Consider the following 12357-nt stretch of genomic DNA (forward strand, 5'->3'; position numbering starts at 1 on the left):
GTCCAAAATTAAATCTGTATTATTGCGGTTAAAATTGATCAGGGAATGCTTTATTTGATTCAATTCAGTTAAAAGTCTCATAATAGTCCTTGCATGCTTCCTACTTTTTTATTAAAGTCACTAAGAACCACCCTCATTGTGCTGGGACCAGAAAAGTAAAACTAAAATATTAAAAACTGTTTTGCCTGCCAAGCACAAAGAAGTGTTAAGCTGGCAGAACTAGGAGCCTGCCAGAACCTCATGATTTTAGTACTTGTGTTTGTCCAATAAAAATAATTCTGAACATTTTAGATCTCAACACAGCAACCGCAACATAAAAATAGAATGCTTTGGGATATCAGTTGTGCAGGCAGACATGCACTTTCACAAAAACCGGCTACATCCCACAGAGCTGGGACTGCTCCTGGGAAAAGTTCATACACATCTGAGTCCAGCAATCCAGAACAGAGGCTGGTAAAGCACTGACCTCAGTAGCAAGATTGTCTTGTCTCAACACACCAAAATGGAAAATATTGTAGACCTGGAGAAGCACTGATACAAAGTATGAGCTGGCATGAGTGATTTAGAAAGAAAAAAGAACAGTCAGCCTTTTTTTAATCCTCAGAACTATAAATCTTAGAACAGGGCACATTTATTGCTGGATGCACGTGTACACACACATGCGAAATGCATCTCAAAACGCTAGAGGTGCTCATGTGTCCAAAGTCTTTCCAAGACAGAAAGATCTGTTCTTGCAGACAGATAGATTTATTGTTGTGATTGCTGTTGTTGTTGTTGTTGTTGTTCTTCTCTGTAGATGAAGATGTGTTTATCTTGGACCACATTTTTCTTTGTACACAAGTCAAGTCTTATCCAGGTAAGATAATCAAAATAAGATCAAATGGACAAGAAGTTATAATTTGCTGAAAAATCAGGTTTGACAAATCCAGAATTATATCTGTGAGCAGGAGAAAAGAGACCTCAGAGGCCTTTCCACCAGAAGTACTTTCTCTGAAATAATACTGCAGCAGGAACACCATGATCATGGTGAGACTGACAGGTTTCTTCTGAGCTCCCTCTAGTGAACCCAGTGACCAGCTCCTGCTCCATCCCACTGAGACACCCTCAGCCCAGGCCAGGATTTATAACAAATTGATATTTTCCTTCAGTGTAGACACTCCTTGCTTGTAGACATGGTTATTATTTTTCTCCTGAGTCACTGATGGAAGAAGATGAGGCTTTGGGAAATTAGGGGCGGGATCCACTTATCACATCTCTATCTGTAGCTCAGAAGAGGTTTTACATTTACTATAAACCAGTTGTCTGGGCTCCACCTATAGTCAGCATGGAGAGACATAAATACCTCCAGAAGGCCATTCATTGCTGTCTATCTCTTTTCACTGGCAACAGGGGACTCCAGATAGCCCTTTTAGATAAGATAACTAAGTGTCAAAGGGATAAAATTAGGTGAGATGAATCCCTTGTGATTTGATTTCTCCATTATGAGGCCCTTCTGTTACTCTTGTTTAAACATGTTCTTTTAAAAAAAACCTTTTGTTCCTAGCTTCATTTTAGAATGGTGACCAATTCAATTGAACAGAGCAGAAGCAGAGAAACCTTTTGAGAATGATGAGCCCAGCAGCACTCCAAAGCAGGCAGTAGGGCGCCCACAACTCTCTCCAATGGAAAATAACTCCTGGATGTAAATGCTGAACATTTGAGTCCACTGCAAGTTCAGACAACCTTTGAACCATTGACGTAGAAGCACAAATTCCCCAAGAACTAAGTAAATAGTTGCTGGGGTGAGTTCATCCTTTCTTCTTCTGTGAGACATCCGTAGGAAAACATTTTCTTGAATACTTTTACACTGTCACAGATTGGGTTTCTACATGAAGAGATTATTCATTAAAATGTGACTCTGAGAATTGAAACAAAGTGATTATTAAAGGCTGAAATGCAATATCACCCAAAGGCACTGACTGAAATTGAGGTGCCATTGAGCCAGGGAGTGTGTAAATACCTTCGGGCCAGACTCATGTAGTTTGGATCCCATTGGACAATCCCAAATAGCCTCACAGAAGCTGATGGAATTGCTCAAGGAGTATGTTACTCAATGGGAATAGAACCAAATTTGGTTTACCCTGAGGATCTTGCAAGAGCAAAGAATACGGATTACATACTTGGTCCTACTACAGACAGGAGTAAAGAAAACAAAACAAAACAATTAATTTCAATGAGCCATATTTGACCCAAAGTATAGCAAAGAGAGTACACGTCATCCATCTGCTTGATGCTACATGTTTGTCATTCCCAACAAAAGAAAGAGAAATGTGCAAAATTTGTTGGGAAAAATGTAATCAAAATGTTTACAAATACTATTATTGGCAACCATATAAATTCACACATATTTCCATTGTACACTTCTCCTTCATTGTGCTTTCTAATTTGAAAATATGCATTACACAGACTGGTTAGGTCACATGACATGACATTATTCACTTTCTTGATGGCATAAAACTAGTGAGAAATGGTTTTGATCCAAATATTTTTCCATTAAAAATGTCCAGTTACATGAAAACAGTGGTTGTAAAAAAGTCCCACTTACTTAGTAACAACACAAGGCCAGAGAGGTGGTTCTGTTCAAAAGAAAACATGTTTGTGTGTATGTGAGAAAGAGAGAGTAAAAATCTTAATACATTAATGGCTAAGACATAATGAGGGAATATTATTAAAAAAAGAGAGAAAAAAAAAGAGTGGATACTGTCCCTATGGTGATGAATTATTTATTCAAATGAACAAGTTCTCATAGGAATGACTGGGAAAATTCACTCCCTGAAGGGTACTGTGATTAGGACACGGGCTGGAAACCTGGGAAACCCTACTCTCAGTCTCCACTCTCCAGAAACCAAAGCAAAACCATCCTGCAGTCTTCTGCATCCCAGGTGCAAGTGGAGACAGCTTTCAAGCATATTTTTCTGCTGAATTTTGTTTTTTGTTTTGTTTTGTATTTGTGGAAAGTCTGCTGCCCTTGATTTCACCCTGACACTTAAAGGGGTTCAAGTTCTTTTTACACTTTATGGTGGGAAAAATTCAGTCCAAATCCTGCCACTGAGGACTGACATCATTCAGATATTTGGGTTCACATCTGTTCAGGGAGCCAACAAAATGAATGAATTTTGGAAGGAAATCAGGAAGTTTTTAGTATCATTCCTTACAGAAAAAAAACCCCACTCTAAACTCATCTACGTAAAGACAGTTTCCTCATTTAAACCTTCATCAGGGCAGGTAGAAGCAGGGCCCAGGAGTGAGCAATACCCACTCTAGGTCACGGGGTGGGGAAAGGACAGAAGTGCATTACTCCAGGAAATGCCTGGAAATGCTGGGACTCCTTTGAATTTGATCACTGCCTGATTGCACCACTGCACACACCAAAAACCACCCTGGCTCTCAAAGAGATAATGCAACTCTGTGTGAGAGCTACAAAAGTACCCTCTAATCATTTCATAGGTTAAGATGTCAGGATTCTTAAAGGAAGTTTGCTAAATATTATCATTCTAACAGCCTCTGTCCCCTGTGAAATAGACCATTCCATGTGGAAATAGCCAGGTGTTGGGGAAAAACAGCTTTCCACATCCTAAATGAAATCCCCTTCACTGAAAAATCAACAAAGTAATTGTGGGTAAACATAAATATAAACATAAATAACATAACCAAAAGTATAAGCATAAACATAAATATATTCTATATAAATAATAAATATAAACACAAACATAAATAGCTCTTCTTCTATTTTAATCTTCCTGAATTTTGCAGTGTTCACCCAATATTCTGCAAGTCATTAAGAAGATAAAGGTGTGTGAATACTACCAAGAAGTTGGGGACAAGCTGGGAGTGAGTTGCAGATTTGAACTCTGTGTGTATGTGTGGATCTACACACATTACACAGCAAAATCTCATAGAGTTTGGAAAGTTATCTTAATTCTATTCTTTAACACAGATAAAGAATTTCAGTCAGTGGTAGCATAAAAATTATGACAGATTGCAGATTTTGATTCATAAACTGGGAAGTTACTGGAAACATTAATCAGGAACACAGCAGGGGAACACCTAGAAAGCTATTGTTTAATTAAAGATAGTAATAACTACAGAGAAATCGTGTAAGTACAACAGAATTCTTGACTTCTGGATATAGCAACATGAAAAAGCATAAACTCATATGCAAATGGTTGAAGGGCAGGTCACTGTATTCATAAGGAACTGGTCTATAGTTTAAGTTAATATAAGGTCAGGTCAGGATAGGAGGGGAAAACTCAAAAGGATTAGTGTATGGGTGATCATTGTTCATATTGTTATGCCAGTGACCTTAAAGAAACAATGAACCAGGCAATTAAGTTAACCAGGTTGTACCTGCATGGAAAGACAGTTTTGAGGACTCCAAAACTGGGGTGAATTCACTGAATTAAGAACATGTGATGAATGAGACTGAACACTACAGACGATATGGACTAAATTATAGAAAGTAATGCAAAGAAAGAGAAAGAACTCTTCAATCCAGGTGTATTTTAGTGCTGCCTTCAGTGGCAGCACCTGTTGGAGCAGTCCCATCTTAGACAAAGCAGGACTGGGTTTGCTGTAATGATTGGTGTCTCCAGAGTAAAGTTTAGAGATTGAATTCTACAAGAAATTGGACATTGGACAATGCTGAAATAGAAAGTAAGATTGGGGGGGGGGGGGGGGGGGGAGGGGGCGGTGAGAAATAAATCCACGTAACTCCAAGACTGCAACTCAAAGGAGACAGGTTTTAGACAGAAGAAATTGTCTACAATAGTAGAGTTTGTAGAGATATAGAAATATGTACAGGCCATAGAGCTCTGCCAACCTGAGACACAGACACAACAGTGACGACTAAAGTGGATGATAAAGTCTCAAATCAAAGGGAAAGTTGTCACATCTATTGTGCAAATCACTTCTGCACTTGAGTTACAGTAACACCCTTTCCCTGTTGTGTTTGTTTCAATAACAAGGTAGAGAGCTGTTTGTGATTTCACATTTAAACACAGCTCAAAAAACTGGGACCATGATTTCAGTGATGGTTTGTGGTTGCCATTATAATAGAAATAATAATAATAATAATAATAATAATAACAATAATAGTAATAATAATAATAATAATAATAAATTCTTTTAGTTTTGAAAGGGTGCAACAGAAAGAGAAGCAATCCAGGGCAGTCAGAGCAATATTTAGATTCAGGAAGTTTGTCTGCACCAACAAGTTCAGAGAGGATTATTCACATTCATTATAAAGAAAAGTACACCTATGGCACATGAGAGCCTGGCTCTGTGTCTCTTAAACTGGCAACGTTCTTTTGATATATTTAATGGAAAGTTTTGATGATGAGAGAGAGTATGAGAACAGTCTAAGCATGCTGGGGATGACAGATGCCAAGAGTGTCTCCATTTTTGATAGACATGTCTTGCAGACAGAAAACTTGAGAAGAAGAGGCTGACAGTGACTACTGCAGGCATCCTCACCTAGACTTCATTTTGCACAGCAGTTGTAAACAGGAGCTATAACTCACAACTCAGACAGGACAAATCCAGATGGGCCCTTTGGCTTCCTTCCATAACAAAATCTTTAATTTTCCTCAAGAAAATAGCAATTCTATGCACATGCTGCTTACTTCAGAGCAAAACTTGGTTTACAAACTCAAGCAGTTTAAGGATTAAAAAGTTTAGTCTATCTCAGCAAATGAACTTTATCAAAGTGCAGGGAAAATCAAGCCTTCAGGTAAACAGGAGCATTTGCCAAGTGGAAATCCCAGCTCTTTGTATATTTAGTAATGAGTGAAGATAAGATTTCTTTTTTTGACAGCATGATGGATACAATCATAAAAGGAATCATGCTGCTGTAACAGAGTATACTTGAAGAATGAATTTGAAGGCTGTGTCTTTATTCCCAAACACGTCTTACCTTTCTTTTATTTAGAGTACATGAAAGCTAGTTTTTTTGGCATGTGAAAATGTTAAAGTTTTGTTGTTTCTTTATTTTTTTTCTTTACTTCCCGCACCCCAATATGGATGTGTTATGTTTAATTGTCAAACTCAGATCTGCTTCCCAGTTCAATAATCACTGACTCATTTAAGCATATTTATTTTATTTTTTTTATAGATAGAAAGGTACAGTAAGCAAAGAAACACAAGATCTCAGATGAACACGAGCTCATAAATTGTTACATGTGATTCTGCTACTGTAGGTTAAAGGAGGGGGCAGCACCAAGAATGTGGTGAAACCAGCTGCTTTGAACCCTGGTATTTCAGCATAAAAGCCACAAATTTTCCAAAGATTAAAAATGAAATTAGTTTATTGGTCTCAGTCTGTTACATTTTAGATGATTAGCCATGTCACAAAATGAATCAGATCTGATGTGATTGACAGTCTCTGCTCAGAGAAAAACCTCATAGCTGCTGGCCACTCAGGACTGAAATCTAATGACCCAAGTCTGGTGGAAAGCTCATGCAAAGAGAAATTCTGCTGTACTTCACTCAAGAGACAGAGCACCAAGGTCACTATCTTATTTGTCTTAGCATTCACCCAAAACTTGAAGGTGCTTAAAATGCTCATAAGGAGGACAAAACTAAGCACAGGTTCCAGAAGTGTGGCGGGCATTCATCTTAAGGGGAGCTTTAATAACTCTTGTGAGATTCTCTTTTCCCTCAAAAATGTGCTGAGGAAAGCCCAGGGCACACTACTTCATAACATTAAGCTCACAAATTTCACAACTAACAGAGGCACATTCCAGCTCATCTTCTCCTTGGATTCAAGATACATCAAGAGATTGCAGGGGAAAGGAGATCAAAGTGTGAAAACAGCTTACCCCACAACACATACTCAGTGATAGTCTCTTGTTCCATGATTGGCCTCAAAATAAGGTTGTGAAGATGAAATTATAATTTTAGCTGATTTCATCAGGCCAAGAGTCCAACTTACTCACCTAGGAAAAGATCCCTGGGGCCACTGACAGCTGTGCCTGGCTGTCTGTCCGTGGAGGGAAGGAGGCCTCATCCAAGCCAAGCCATGTCCTTCCACACCACTTAGATCACACAACAGACATTTGCAAGGTTGAACTTTCATGTGTTTAACCTCTTATCAAAAGTACATACAGGACCCCAACATAAAATAAGATCATAAAATCATCAAGGTTGGAAAAGACCTCTAAGATCATCAAGTCCAAAGATCTGCACCTTCACACCAAATGCAGTCCCAGCTGAGATCCTTCTCAGTCTGGTACTTGACAGTCTAAAAAATAAGGAAAATGTTGTTATATAGCAGGGGCAAATGCTCCTTCTCACTCTTCAACAGAGAATGAGTAAGTAGAGTGTACCGTTCTGAAAGAAAAAACAGACATTTTTGATCATATTACTTTTTAAAATATCTTAAGTTAATATTCTCTGCATTCCTCAGCAAGGAAGAATAGAACAGAGTTCTCAGGAAAAAAAAAATCATCTGGACAAGCTGGACAGTAGATTTTCATTCATAAATCCATGAGAAATCAGCCACAAAGATTCTAATTGCAAAAGTTGTTGCCTGGAGACCTCTGTTTCCCCAGGAGGAATCATGAAGGAGGAAAACCCAGTTACGATCAGAGCTGAGAGTACTGGTGGCATCTCCAGCATTGGCAAGATGGTTTCTAGTCGACACCTAATTAGTGCAAATTGTCTTGCCTAAAACGTGATGGATGGGGAGATTTCAGTCATTCTGATAACAATTTGAGAAAGGAAGGATTTGAGATTAACTTCTTCATTTAATCTAGAATGAAAAAAATTCCTGTCACAATAATTTTAATCGTGTTTTTTTAAAATTATCACAGAAAAGTTGTTAGGTTTCTATGTCAAGGAAAAAAAAAGTAGGTTTTGATCAAAAATGTCAATGGTTTTGCTTCTTAGAAACATGTCTTTATGTCTGCATTTTAGAAGGATTATCTATTTGTTCTGGGAACCCTTTATCAAATTTGAAAATAAATTAAATTATTTGGAGACGAGATATTTATGATCTCTCATAAACTCTATTAGACTTCAGCAAGTCTCTTGGGGTGTTCTTTGGGCTGTGCACATACAGAAAACCTGGTCTATTAGAGTTCTACTCAAACAGGTTTGTTCAGAGAGGTGTCCACTCATTTTGTATATATTCCCACAAGGTGGTCTGCTCACAGTGAGATAAGTGATTTGAAGATAACACTGGATTTTCTTTCCAATCTGGAGAGAAACAGGTTCCCTGATATTTTTGTTTTCATCTCCCTTGGTCGCAGCCTGTATTTATATCGTAAATACTGTGGTTCAGATTTTAGAAACTATGCAGTTTTTTAAGAAGGCCTCTCCAAATTCATGGGGATATTTTATGGAAATAGAGAGAACAGATGCTTTGTCAAGACAAGCTCTGCCTTCTTTGAGCTTGTCAATGCTTTGCATTGACAAAATCAGAGGCAAATATTTGAAATCATATAGTGTGCAGATTAGGCTATTTCTCTTAAAATTATTGTCAGGATATTAACCAAACATGACTTCTATGGACTCATTCTGGTGCATTCTGCCAATACAGATCAGGAATGGTGTTTGCAATATTTTCTTTTGAAAAATATGAGTCTATAACTCTGAACGAGAAGAAGCATACCTTCTTTGGGGAAGAAAAAGACTGCACAGAAACCCCAAGAGTCTGAGGAGGATACAGAAGAACACTTCAACCCTCCTCTAAGAGGACTGCATGGTCAGCAGTTAGCTGTGAGGGACCTACTGCTGGGAACCTGCAAAGAGCAGAAAGGGGATGTTGCAGTTCCCTCCTGATGAAACACAGCAGATGATGCACAGTGTTGTAGCCAGTGACTCTAATATGTACTTGCTCCAAAATCTGCATTTTTAATACTGAGGCCATGTAAAAGTGTGAATATGCTGCTGGACACGATAGGTAAATATGAATGTGATCCTGATGTGGGATCAGGAATCAAAGTTAGACCAACTTCTTGGGATCATTTCTTATTCCACATATTAAGCATAATCTAAGAGTTTTTTAAACAGCAGATTTGAGGGTTCTAACATTTTTAAACTTTAGAGGTAAAAAAAAAGATCAAACAAGAAAAAATTCTGTCCTAAATTCAGGTTGTGAGAGTGATTTAATATATTAAAAGGACTAGGATTAGAACTAGCAACACAGGGCTTTCCAGCATCCCAGCCAGCTGGACATGGCTTTGCAGGTCTGTCTGCGTGGATCACAACAGGAGTACGTAGGTATAAACAAAGGCAGAATTTAATTACAAGTGCACATTTTTTATTGCACAATAGTCTTTCAAAAATGCCTACGTGGAGTAGAACTGTGACGCTGAGTTTGATCATTTTTGTTGGAGGCTCTTTGTTAAACAGAATGAGTGCAGTGTAACACACGGAATACGCTGACATCTTATGGGCCTGACATTTACCAAGGTAATAAATTAAAGTAATTATGTTAATGTATAATAAATGCATTCAACAGGAAATAAAAACTGCACAGTGCAAGAACAAAAAAAAAATCTTGTTTTTCTAGGTGGCTGTCATGTGCATAAAATTAAGATCTTAGCAGAGGTTTTTTGGAGGCTGATAATATAAGCATAGATTGAAATAATCCTTATTTCTAGGGAAAATAATAGAGCGCTTCAAGACATCAGATTAGAAAATATAAATACAAATTAAATATGTCCATTCTCTACATAGTATTTGTGACTTGAAAAATGAAAAGTGCGGAGTTCTTTACTTCTTTCCTCTGTAGGACTTGCCATTCACAACCTGGTTCACCAGCTTGGGCAACATTATACTACCTGAGTGACATTTTCAAAAGCCACCTATGGATCTGTAGGATTCAAGAAAGCACTGTGGTAGCAAGGCTGAATTAGTCACCACACTGCATCTCACCTACCATAACAAGCCACTCAGGCTCTCCCAGCTTCTTGCACCTACAAGCAACCTGAGCTTGCCTAGACTGTTCCACAACATCCAGCTGGGCTGGTGGATGAGAGGCTGGACATGACCAGCACTGTGTCCTTGCAGCCCAGAAAGCCAATTGTGTTCTGAGAAGCATCAAATGTATTCAGCTGGATGTTAGAAAAAGGTTCTTCACCCCGAGGGTGGCTGGGCACTGGAACACGCTCTCCAAGGCAGTGGTCACAGCACCAGCCTGGCAGAGTTCAAGAAGTGTTTGGACAATGCTCTCAGGAACATGGTGGTATTCCTGGGGCTATCCATGGAGGGTCAGAGGCTGGACTTTGATGATCCTTGTTGTTCTCTTTGAACTCAGGACATTCTGGGATTCTATGGAAACGAAGGGTGTCCGGCTGGCTGAGGGAAGTCGAGGGAGGTGATTCTGCCCCTCTGTTCTGCCCTCATGAGACCCCACCTGCAGTGTTGTGGGGTTCGCAACAAAAGAAAGACATGAATTTGCTGAAGCAAGTCCAGAGGAGGCCACAAAGATGCTCAGAAGGCTGGAACATTTCTCCTATGAAGACAGACCGAGGGAGCTGAGGTTATCCAGCCTGGAGATTTGAAGGCTTCAGGGACACCTGACAGCACCTTCCAGTACCTCAAGGAACCACACGAGAGCTGGACAAGGACTTCTGACAGGGGCATGGAGGGATAGGGCAAGGGGGAATGGCTTCAAACTGAAAGAAGGGAGGTTTAGATCTTAGGAGGAAATTCTTTCCTGTGAACGTGGTGAGGCACTGACACAAGTTGCCCTAAGAGGTTGCAGATGCCCCATCCCTGGAAGTGTCCAAGGGCAGGTTGGATGGGGCTTTGGGCAAGCTGGGATAGTGGAAGGTGTCCGTGACCAGGGCAGGGGAGTCAGAACTAGGTGGTCTGTAAGGTCCCTTCCAACCCAAACCATTCTGTGATTCTGTGATAAACCTATCTTGAACATTTGCCATGAGTGAGGATGCCCTCTCACAGCGACTAGTGAAGCTGTCACAACTCAGTTTTGTGCCAGAGACTGCAGATGCACAACTCATTGCTTAAGAAGGGTCACTGTGCTGCCAAATCACCAAGGGTCTTTAAAACCTTTTCCCCCTTGGCTCCAGCCAAGTTCAGAGAATACTGCTGGCAGAACCTCAAAATGGTTATTTACACAAAAAGGTGTTTAAAGGGAGAGTTTCCTCCTGGCTCCAAATAATTAACGAAACTTTCTTTCAAAATTACCAAAGCTCACACATCATTTAAAATTGTCTACTCAGCATAGATAGTCCAATTATCTAAGTATCCAGTCCTGTTTGAATCACTCTGAATATAATTGCCTCAGCAGTATCTAGAGATGAGTTTGGCCAGAAAGCTTTAAAATGTATGGATGACACTTTCAGCTAAGGCAAGAGAGGCATTTCTCCCACTCCATCCTATCAGGAGCAGCTGAGGACTTTTATAAAGTTGCATTTCGCTTCATCACATTGGAAATCTTAATATGCCTCATTCTGTAAATTGTCCCACTTACTTCAATGGGTCTTCATACAGATAAGGTGAAGTACAAACAGTTCAAATAAAAGGGTAGGCTCTTTGAAGAAGAGATGTTCTTATATTTGTTTGGGTAAAGCCAAGAAAGGTGGTTCTCTCTTGGCTTCTAAGCTTTGCTGCAATAAACAGAAATGAATAAAAATAGCAATATCAAGCTGCACCAGTGTCTGCAGCTTGTTTGGCTTGCCCTGGGATTCAACTGGATACTAATGCACAAAAAATAATGATAAAAGCTGAGCAGTTTTGCCCCAAATTGAATTCATTTTAACAGCATAGAGGAAAGGGAAATATTATCCTGCTCTTTGCTCAGCATATTTAGATATAATGACATAATATGCACACATTCCAAAAAATTACTTCTCTTCAGGTAGTGCATTTTGGAGTGATTTCAAATTCCCTTAGGTTATATTAGCAAAATGCTTTCCCCTGCCTCAAAAATCACTAAGCTCCCAGTGCACAATTGTCGGTGTCACCTTGTTTACATGGAGGGTAATTTTCTAGCCTACGGTCTGTGCCTTATTTTGTCAGGCTGCCCTTATGCTACTTTGTGAAGATTTTGATTTTCAAGTCTCCATGCATAAATTATGATTTATTTTGCTTTCTGAAAGAAAGGCTGAGTGAAGTAATAGAGTGTGGGGTTTTTTTGGTTTTTTTTATGATGAATATTTCAAGAGTGTGTTTTTTCCTTCTGAAGAAAACTCTGCACCTCCAGAAAGTATTTTTTCCTCTATACAGAAAAATAAACACAGAGAAGAGCTGAAATAAAAACAGCATCTTTTGTTTGAACCTTGAGAGATGCAGAGTCTCACAGCTCCCGCACTGGGATGAGAGATGCATTATACTCCTCCTTGGTTATCAATT

Source organism: Chamaea fasciata, unplaced genomic scaffold, assembly GCF_029207755.1.
Source record: "Chamaea fasciata isolate MVZ Bird 193981 ecotype frontalis unplaced genomic scaffold, bChaFas1.0.hap1 SCAF_1, whole genome shotgun sequence".
Taxonomy (NCBI): domain Eukaryota; kingdom Metazoa; phylum Chordata; class Aves; order Passeriformes; family Sylviidae; genus Chamaea; species Chamaea fasciata.